The sequence below is a fragment of the Xiphophorus hellerii genome, chromosome 22, assembly GCF_003331165.1.
Source record: "Xiphophorus hellerii strain 12219 chromosome 22, Xiphophorus_hellerii-4.1, whole genome shotgun sequence".
NCBI lineage: Eukaryota > Metazoa > Chordata > Actinopteri > Cyprinodontiformes > Poeciliidae > Xiphophorus > Xiphophorus hellerii.
This window is the reverse complement of record NC_045693.1, coordinates 4,441,073-4,451,191: the sequence shown is the minus strand read 5'-3', so window position 1 is coordinate 4,451,191 and position 10,119 is coordinate 4,441,073. Positions and strand designations below refer to the sequence as shown.

The window sequence follows — 10,119 nt, the reverse complement described above, 5'->3', positions numbered from 1 at the left end:
GCCGTGTCCTCCCTACTTTTGTTGCGGCCATCCGAGCCGGGCCGTAACATAGACCTATACTGCAATGACTTAGATAAAAGCATATTTATGAATTTGACTGGCCTAGTCATAGTAAATCAAATTAAGAATCTGAGACAAAACCTAAAAATTGCTCTTCATCCAGTCTGGCTGACCACAAGCAAATATTTCTATTAAACACCTACAACAAGAGGATAAGAATGGTTTTACTCTGTATTGAAAAAGGGGTTTAATTACAAAGGTACACCACACTGTTCAGATTTTCATTTGTAAAACAAAAACCTTTGAAACCTATTTAGTCTTCTCTTCTCACACCACAAGTATTCATTATTTTGAGTTTTCCTGTCACAAAATATTACATGAATTATAATAAAATTTGAGGGAAGCAAGAAAAGTTTTTCGTGACTTAATTTTGTTGTTCTGTTTTTCTTTTTGGGAAGACAAATCCTCCAATGTCAGAAAAAAGTGTAAGAAGTACTTAGAAAAATTAGAGTCTTTTTTACCTGCTTGCCTTTCAGAGCCTCCATTTATTCAAAGTTATGTGTCAACATTACACTAATTTACTGAAACTCCATCTACCTTCCTGAGGTGCCATGAACAGAACAGCCTAATTATGTAACATCAATACACATTTCGCTCTACCTCCTGTGTGTTTAAATGAAACTGCAATTATCAAACTCCTAAGAATATTAATACTATATGAAACAAAGAGCTGGAAGCAGAGTTTGATCAAAATAAGCAGTCGCATACATCTTTACACACAGTATAAATATTTATATAGAGAGAGCACAATGATGTGCAAATTTCCACTTGTTGTGAAATTGTGCATTTCTGGCGGAACTTTACTGCCAATTACCCAAACCGTCCGATGTGACACTAACCCTAACAGTGCAGCCTAATGTGGTGGGTGCTTTGCTTTAGTAGCGTCCGGCTGGAGACATGACAGGCGGCCTCATACCCATGGGAGGGCCTTGCCCATATGGAGGCATCCCTCCAGGCATGTAGCCAGGCATGCCCTGAGGAGGAGCACCGTACTGACCTGCAACGGAGAGCAACAGCTTCAGTCCTCAGAGAATCAACAGGTGGTAGGTATTTAGGTCCAACTCAGTCAGAGATTAACAGTTTATATTGAGTCATAAAGGTAAGACAGGGTAATACGGTTTAAGAATAAAATATCAGATTTCTTTTCCATACATTAAGATATTTTTCTTTTTCACTTCCTTTTCTAAAATTGAACTACAAATGACAAATTATTTTCAAAAAGTGGTTTTGTATTTCAATCATCCCTTCTGTGATTTGTACAGGTGAGCATTAAGGCCAGGCTACGAAAATGTTCTAATTATGAGAAGGTAGTCATAATTACAGGGTAGGCAGTATGGACTTAAAAGTTTGATCACATTATGCTGTAGTAATAGTGTGATAACTGTAAAAGTGACAAGATCTATTTATTACTTCTCCTTAAGTATTTCTTTAAGAAAGTCCTGCCTGTTATTGCTGCTGATCTGATCCAGATAGTAAACTCATCGCTCTCATCAGGCGTTTTCCCCCAGGCTTTGAAAACAGCAGTAATCAAACCACTTATAAAAAAGAACAATCTGGACAAATCGCTAATGCAGAATTACAGGCCGATCTCCAACCTCCCATTCATCAGCAAAGTTATTGAAAAAGCTGTGTGTAAACAATTAACTAGCTTCCTAACTATAACCAACCTCTTTGACTCCTTCCAGTCTGGTTTTCGTGCTCACCACAGCACGGAGACCGCCCTTGTAAAAGTGTTCAATGACATCCATATAAATACGGACTGTGGCAGAACCACAGTGCTGGTTCTGTTGGACCTCAGTGCAGCTTTTGACACTGTTGACCACGACATATTACTGAATCGACTGGAGAGTTGGGTCGGACTCTCCGGTCCAGTGCTTAACTGGTTTGAATCCTACATAAAGAACAGGGATTTCTTTGTTTCAATTGAAAACTTTTCATCAAAGAGGTCAAAGGTCACATGTGGGGTACCCCAAGGTTCCATCCTAGGACCCCTTTTATTCAATATTTATATGCTCCCACTAGCTCAGGTTATAACAGGAAATAATATTAGCTACCATAACTATGCAGATGACACACAGCTCTACATTACGATGTCACCAGGTGACTCAGAGCCCATCCAATCACTGAACAGATGCTTAGAACAGATAAATGTGTGGATGTGCCAAAACTTTCTCCAGCTGAACAGAAACAAAACTGAAGTTATTATTTTTGGACCTAAAGAGGAACGATCTAGAGTCAATGCACAGCTTCAGTTATTACAACTGAAAACCAGCGATCAGGCCCGAAACCTGGGAGTAGTGATGGACTCTGACCTGAACCTCCAGAGCCACATAAAGACAGTTACAAAGTCGGCCTTCTATCACCTGAAGAACATTTCCAGGATTAAAGGACTAATGTCTCAGCCAGATCTAGAGAAACTCATCCATGCGTTCATCTTCAGTCGTATTGATTATTGCAACAGCGTCTTCACAGGTCTGTCCAACAAATCAATCAAACAGCTGCAGCTGATCCAGAACGCTGCTGCTCGCGTTCTCACTAAAACCAGGAAGATAGAGCACATAACACCAATTTTAAAGTCCCTCCACTGGCTCCCTGTAGCTCAAAGAATAGACTTTAAAATACTGTTGTTAGTTTATAAATCACTGAACGGCTTAGCACCACAATACATTAAAGATCTGCTGTTGTTGTATCAACCTTCCAGACCTCTCAGGTCTTCCGGTTCTGGTACTGCTCTGGATCCCCAGAACCAGAACCAAACGAGGAGAAGCAGCTTTCAGCATCTATGCACCACAAATTTGGAACAAACTTCCAGAAAACTGTAAAACAGCTGAAACACTGACTTCTTTTAAATCTCAACTAAAAACCCACCTGTTTAGAATTGATTTGAAATGTAATCAATTACAAATTTATTGATGTAATTGACTTACTGATTGATTCTATATTGCATTGTGATTCTGTGTCTGTAATGATGTAAAGCACTTTGAAATGTCTTGCTGCTGAAATGTGCTATACAAATAAAATTTGATGATTGATTGATTGATTAAGGTAACTGTATGGCTGGGGGAGTGCATGACACAGCAGTCATTGCAACACAAAAACTAATACTACACTTGGAAAAAACATTCTTGTAATATGAATAGGACACCAGTCACAAAATGAAGTGTGATTTGTGTCACTAAACTGCATTTAATCATTCAACAGTGGAAAAAGAAATAATAAAATACCCCTGACAATATGGACAGTTTTGGGGGTTTTAAACATCAATTGGAATTTATCGTGACGACGATAAATCAGAATTCCTATATTAAGAAATCTTAGTATAGGAATTTATAATAATTCCTTTGATAATTTATCAAGATAAATTATCAATGATACGATAGAATCCCACCCCTAGTTACAATATCAGCAGATTAAAGGTGCAATTGTACCAGAAAAAAAGGTTTTAGTGAGAAAAAAGCAAGCTTAAAATAAGTCAACATCAGTCTGCGGCTCTTTCAAAATAGACATCTGTTTGCACAATCATTTCAACGTCCTGCTACTGGTAACCTGATGTGTTAAAAGATAAGTAGTTCCTTATTTATAAAACTGATACTAGAGCATAACTTCACAAGATACTCAACATCCTCATTTTAATTTATTTTTCTTGTAGTTTTCATGAAATTATCACTCCTTTCTCCTAATATTACACTTTATTCTACACACATGACTATTCCCATAATCAAAAGAAAAAAAAAATCTTAGCCTGACCCTTGTATTTTGTAATGAAATGTATCTGAATCCAAATAACTACAAACTGTAAGACATGTTTGCCAAACAAGATGGCAGCTTTTGGCTGTGTTTGAATCACTCTGATATACACTGGTTTAAAAAAATAAATAATCCGACTTACCAAAAATGAACTTTCTTGACTTTCTTCAAAAACCAAAAATTAGACCAAACAATAAAATACATGTATTGCCTAACTCTACTACTATAACACAGTGATTCTACCTATTTTTAAATTATAATTTTTTTAGGCTTACTTCTAAAAGATAATTTAACATTTATAAAGGTTTGTTTCTGAATTACCATGCATGGGATGCCTCATGCCAGGCTGCTGTGGTGGCAAACCCTGCTGAGGGGGCATTATGCCAGCTGCCACCGGAGGGGCAGCAGCAGCGTGGGCCTGACCAGCCCTGGGTATGAGACGCTGGTAACGCGGCAACTGAGCCTTCATCTCCTCCTGGTTACAGAGAAAAACACACAACACAGACATTCAGACTGCAGGAACCGTGGCACGCCTCTTTCAGCTCAGCTCAAAGAGACACTCACACAAAGGTTGAGGAATTGGGTACCAATGTTGGCGAGCCCTGAATTCACACTGAGGATATTCAAGTTCAGAATCATCCTTCAACATAACCACAAAAAGAAAACTACTCAGTTCTACCACCCAACCTAAAGGCCCACTTTTACATAAAAAAAATAAATAAAAACATGCTGTCAGTATGCATCCAAGCCAAATTGATTGACGTTTTCATCCTGATCAAACGTAGCTACTAGTCAATATCACTAAGCATACTATATAAACCAGTCATTACTTACTGTGAAAAAGAGCAAAACGGAAAGCTGAAGCGACTTACCAGTGAGATATCCTCATCAGGGTGGATCAACTTACTAGTTGCACTCGTGGTGGTGAGGGTGGCAGGCTTACTGGTCACTGTGGCCGGGGGTTTAGCCACAGTGCTGCTAGAGGGATTAGAAGAAGAAGAAGTGGAAGAGGAGACAGAGGGCTGGGTGTAGGCGGGGAAAGTTGCTTTGGGAGGCTCAGAGGACGTGGCAGTGCTGAGTGAGTTTGACGCTGCAGCGACTGAAGGGTTCTGCTGGGCCTGTAACAAGACAACACAAATCATTTTACTGGGAAATTATTTTAAAATTATGCTTTCTTGACCAGTCTACCATGCAAAATGACTCAATATGTTAAAAGACGAACAGGATGGGTTTTTTTCTGGATTCAGCACCAGCCTTTGGATAACTTAGGGCTGGGCGATAAATCGATTGTAACAAATTTTTGGCTTTTGAAGATTTAACTTTTGGAAAAATCAGAAATTTTTTTGCACCAATGCACTCCTTGGGTTTCGGTAGTTCAGAGAGATTTAAGTGCAGCCAAAAACGGCATTTTGTTTAACAGGTTCTGTTTATCTTGACAATGAGTTCAGATCAATTCCACGAGAAAATGTAGGGGTCAGGCTGATTTTGTTTTAACAAAAATTAAGTCATAATGCTACAAGATTACACTTGAAATAATAAGAATAAAGTCTTAATGTTATCAGAATAAAGTTATAATGTTAATGTTAGAAAGATCTAGTTATTTTATGAAAATTCCAACTATAAAATTAAGAAAAATTACTTTTTTCTTACTAAAATGTCTCTTGTAATTTTAAGACTCTTAAGAAATTATCGTAGCCTGGTGCTAATACTCCATACAACTCACAGAAAGGATTGCAATAAATTCCACTTTTTGAAAATGTTTTCAGTCATTTATAATTTCTTTTTTAGAAAAGCATGCAAAAAAAATGTAAATTATTATCAGAAATCTGTTTTTAAGCCGTATCGATCAGTTCTAAGATAACTAATAATTCAACCTAATGGAATAAACCCTGCATTTAGAGTAGTTCATTTAAACAGTGCTAGAAATTTAGCTTAGAATGAGCTCTGTCCCTTCACATCAACTGTAAACATAATATAAAAAGTCCAGAATGTTTAAGTGAATGAGAGTTCTGAATCTTGTACTGTGACAAAACAACTAACTTAAAAGCACAATAATGCTTATTTTAATAGCCCATGCTGTTAAAGCTATAACTTGTCAATGTCTATGCCATTTCCATGTTAATTTAAAGCACATGCAGCGATAAAGGTCACAGTTTGTGTTAAAAGTAGCCTTCAAGCTAATGCTGTTAGTAAACAGCCTCGTTCGACACGCAGCAGGCAACGTGATTATGCAACATGCAGCTGCCACAGGCCTGGTCAAAGTCTGTGAGCGTACTTGGGGCATGTTAGAAAAGGGAGGCTGGGAGGAGGCAGACTGATGGTCTGCAGGTGGAGAGGAGACCCTGTAGTGCTGCTGTTACACCAGAGCCCCATCTGCAGCGTGGTGGGAAGGAAATCACAGGATTGGCACGTAGCAGGTCAACAAAAGCTAACCAGAATCAAATACAACTTTGGTGGGAGCTAAACATGATCAAAAGGTGTTAGAAAGGTGAGCAATGGGGGATAATAGAGGAAAGGTGTTTTAAACCCCCCACCCAGAAGTTGAAGGATTCCAACCTGCGCTGCGCTGGGGAAGAGGGGCTTTGTGACAGCAGGCTGCACCACTGGTGCTGCAGGTCGGCTGGGGGATGGTCCGCTGCAGGGGTCGGAGCGATGTGGGGCATCCCCGGCCTTGGAGCCATGTGAGGGGGGATTCCTAAATAACAAACATCACTTCATCAACAACAACAACAAAATAAAGATGGAGTACAACTTACAGAAAAAAAGGCTTGGCCTGTTTGTGAGCAGAAATGACTCTTTATGCTGTAAAGGTTGCAGGCCGCTGGTCTAGATTTTAACTTTAAGCTACATCATGTATTTATAAAACCGCTTTCACAACTGACCTGGAGGAATTCCAGGCATCCCTGGCATCATGGGAGGCATCATCCCTCCCATCTGCATCATGCTGTAAACAAGTTGGATAAGCTTATATACTAAATTATTGCCTAGACTACTTTACCTAACTGTTAAAGAGAAAGCTAAAAAAAAAGCACAGAGTTATTGCTCACGCTGGTGGCATTCCAGGCATGGCAGGAGGCATGCCGTGCATCATGGGAGGAACACCTGGCATCATCGGAGGCATTCCTAAACAAAAGATTTACTTCTTTTAAAAATAATTCAACATAAGTAATCACTCAACACATGATTTTAAACATCTGATTTAAGACAAAAGCATAAAACATGTTAAATTTAACAGATGCACACTTGAAATTAACAGAGAATATCGTTTTCTGCCTTGCCTTGATATCCTGCAGGAGGCATCCCAGGTACGCCAGCCACAGGGGGCATTCCAGGTTGGGTCATTGGTGCAACGTACCCGGCCTGGGGCTGGACAGCAGCTACATGCTGGACAGACGGTCCAGCCTCATCATCATCGTCGTCGTCATCAGAGTCATCCTGATTGTTTGACTTCTTCTTCTGACTCTCTGAAAACAGAAAAAGAAAAGTTTCGATTAATTTTAATTAACCTAAAACAAAAGAGGTTTTGTGTGAAAGAAGTTCAGGCAGTGAGAAGAAAAGATACATGCACTTTTTTTTTTTATTCGATGTATGTAAACCTCTGATTTCAAACTGTAAACATACAGTCAAGAAGGAAAAATGCTGCACTTGTTTACCTTTCCTTGTTATAAACAAGTGTAAAAAAAACAAAAAACCTATCAATTTCTTCAAATTCCACTTCTGATCTGTAACAGCAAAAGGTACCTTGTGATTTCTGTTCTAATGTTCGTCTTCTCTCCCTGCATGTCTTTCTCTGGAATTCCCTCCATGCCATAGATTTCCAACTCGATGTCTGTCCTTCCTGGAATTGCGTTCGGTACACTGTCAATCGTCTCTTTGTGTACCTGAAATACATGCAAAGTAAGTGAGCCCGCAAGGCATGCAAGTACAAACATTCACTCGACTACCCGCCCCCTCCAATTCAGTTCAACTTATTCAAAGAAATTGCGATTAGAGACTCGTACCTGCATGCAGTGAATAGCCAAGCCGGGACCGGTATATAGCTTCTTGTGGCAAATGTGGCATTTAAAATGTTTTGCCTTTTGATGCTGAATGAGAATTTTCTCATCGTCAAAGTCTCGATTACAGTACCTTAAAGTAAGAGTTGAGGAGTTTTCCGTGTTTTGTTAATCACCGACTGAGAATCACAGACAAACCGATGACGTTACTTGAGAGCGAAACAGCAGCACTTGTTTGGTAACAAGATTACATAAAGATTCAGACACACGGGATGTTAATCCGTGGCTAGCTTGTTTTCAAAATTAGCAATGAAAGATGAAGCAAAAACAACATTTTATGAGGTAGAAACACTCAAAGCTTGGTTTTCTAATCATATTAAACAGATCTAAAAGAATAGATCCAACATTTTGTCTGATTTTGAGCCTTTAGCCCCGCTAACATTAGCTGACAGTGCTAACAGAAGCTACCTTAGGCCTTCCTTTGTCAGGCTAACAAGTAGCCTGTGGCCTGCCCGCGTACCGCAGCGTTTTTTTCGCACTTTAAAGAAGGATACCAGCACCACGGCTTCATTTGCTTCTTCTTCTTTCGCCCCATTATGTAGAAATACTGAACCGCACGTCACAAAACACTGAAATCGATGTTATTATCTCTTTGATAAGAGCATGCTGTAATCCCGTGACAAGAACAAAAATGGAGGTCCGATGTAGGAAGCGTTGTGCTCAGCGGTCTCACGTAAACGTAAAACTGACGTCAGTAAAGGAGACGCCCACAGACGTAACGAAGATTTATCACATCTGTGGAGACCCCCTCAGCTTAAAAAGGGGCGTTTAGTTTACTTTAATATTAAGAAATCCATAGAAAATTATGGTTATTAGTGTTGTGTAAACCCAGGGTGGTAAAATAAAATGCCAAGGGAAATATCTACAACAAGAATATGAATACAAAACCCAAGTGATGAAAATAAGCAAATGTAACTAATAACATTTTCTACTTAGCGTCAAAAATATAAATATAAGAAAAAGAAGCATCCGTTTGTTAGATATCTGTGCAAGAAAGGCGTTTCAGATTTATAATTCTGTTTTGTGTCTATTCTGTAAGCTTTCTGGTTACGTTAACCATCGAAAAGCTCTTAGAAATTTACCAAAAATACGTTTCATTGTTAGCCCTATCAACTATATTTTCCATAAAATCCCAAACAATAACAGTGGGGGAAGTGAGAATAAAGGAATTAAATTTAATGTTTACAGATGGCTGGTGTAGAAATATTTAAAAATATATTTATACAAATCAAATAACTTACAAATGTTATTTGATTTTTTTCTCTCTTTCTTTAATGGGGTTGTAATGGGTGAAGTTTTATTTAAAGTAATTATGACAGGAAGTGTTGGTCATTTCACTGTAACCGAAGCAGTGCTACGTTTTCACCACCGGATGGCGTCATAACCTTCTTCATTTATCTTAAAAGTCTTCACCCCTCCCCAGTCCCTTGACAAGCTTATGTTTTGAATTGTATTTTTGCATAAGTTTATATACAGTTTTGACTGTTACAAAGTTGAGGTTGAGTGATATGTGTTCTTTCAGCATTATTTGTAATTCAAAATGCATATTTGAATTTAGCAACTCCTGCAGTTTGATTTTGTGGATAAAATTAGCTTTCCCCTTGCTTTTTATACATAACAGAGCAATTTTTTAAAAATATACATTTTAAGCATCTGCACAGTATCTGCAGTGTGCTGTTCTTCATACAAATCTGCATTCTTGCACAACTTGGATTCATCTTCCATCATACTTCAAAAGCCTTCTAGAACACCAGAGCATTTCTACAAGTTTAACTTAACTACTGAATAATGTTTGAAATAATTACACAGAGGAAAAACTGCAACAGTAAACAAATGTCTAAAAGAAAACACTAAAATCATATTTAGATTTGTATAAAACATTTTATTGGACCCCTTTTATGCACATATCAAATCTACAAAATATGCACAACATCAAAATACTATCTGCAGTTTTACTCCTCACTCTGTTTGGTGTAGTAGCCCTTATTATGTACAATCCCAGGCCATCATTAACCTTCATTTAAATAGGATACATACAGAATATATCGAACATATATGATGTCCAAACAATTACGCCAACATACCAGTATCACCACATAAAAAAATCTAACATGTTAAAACATTAATCTGGACTTCATTAGATTAATAGTCATTAAAGCGTGTAACATGAGTCTTAAAATACAGTACAGTTAGAGACCTCAAGCTTTGGGTGATGATTTCCTCCTATTTCAGCTCCAATCAATTAACCAATCAAGTT

The 10,119-nt window shown here is 38.3% G+C and overlaps 1 pseudogene; it reads right to left on the bottom strand.

Annotated features, from left to right (window-relative positions):
* Positions 1 to 670: 670 nt before the first annotated feature.
* Positions 671 to 8,547, bottom strand: LOC116713742 (BUB3-interacting and GLEBS motif-containing protein ZNF207-like; annotated as a pseudogene).
* Between the last annotated feature and the right edge of the window lie 1,572 nt (positions 8,548 to 10,119).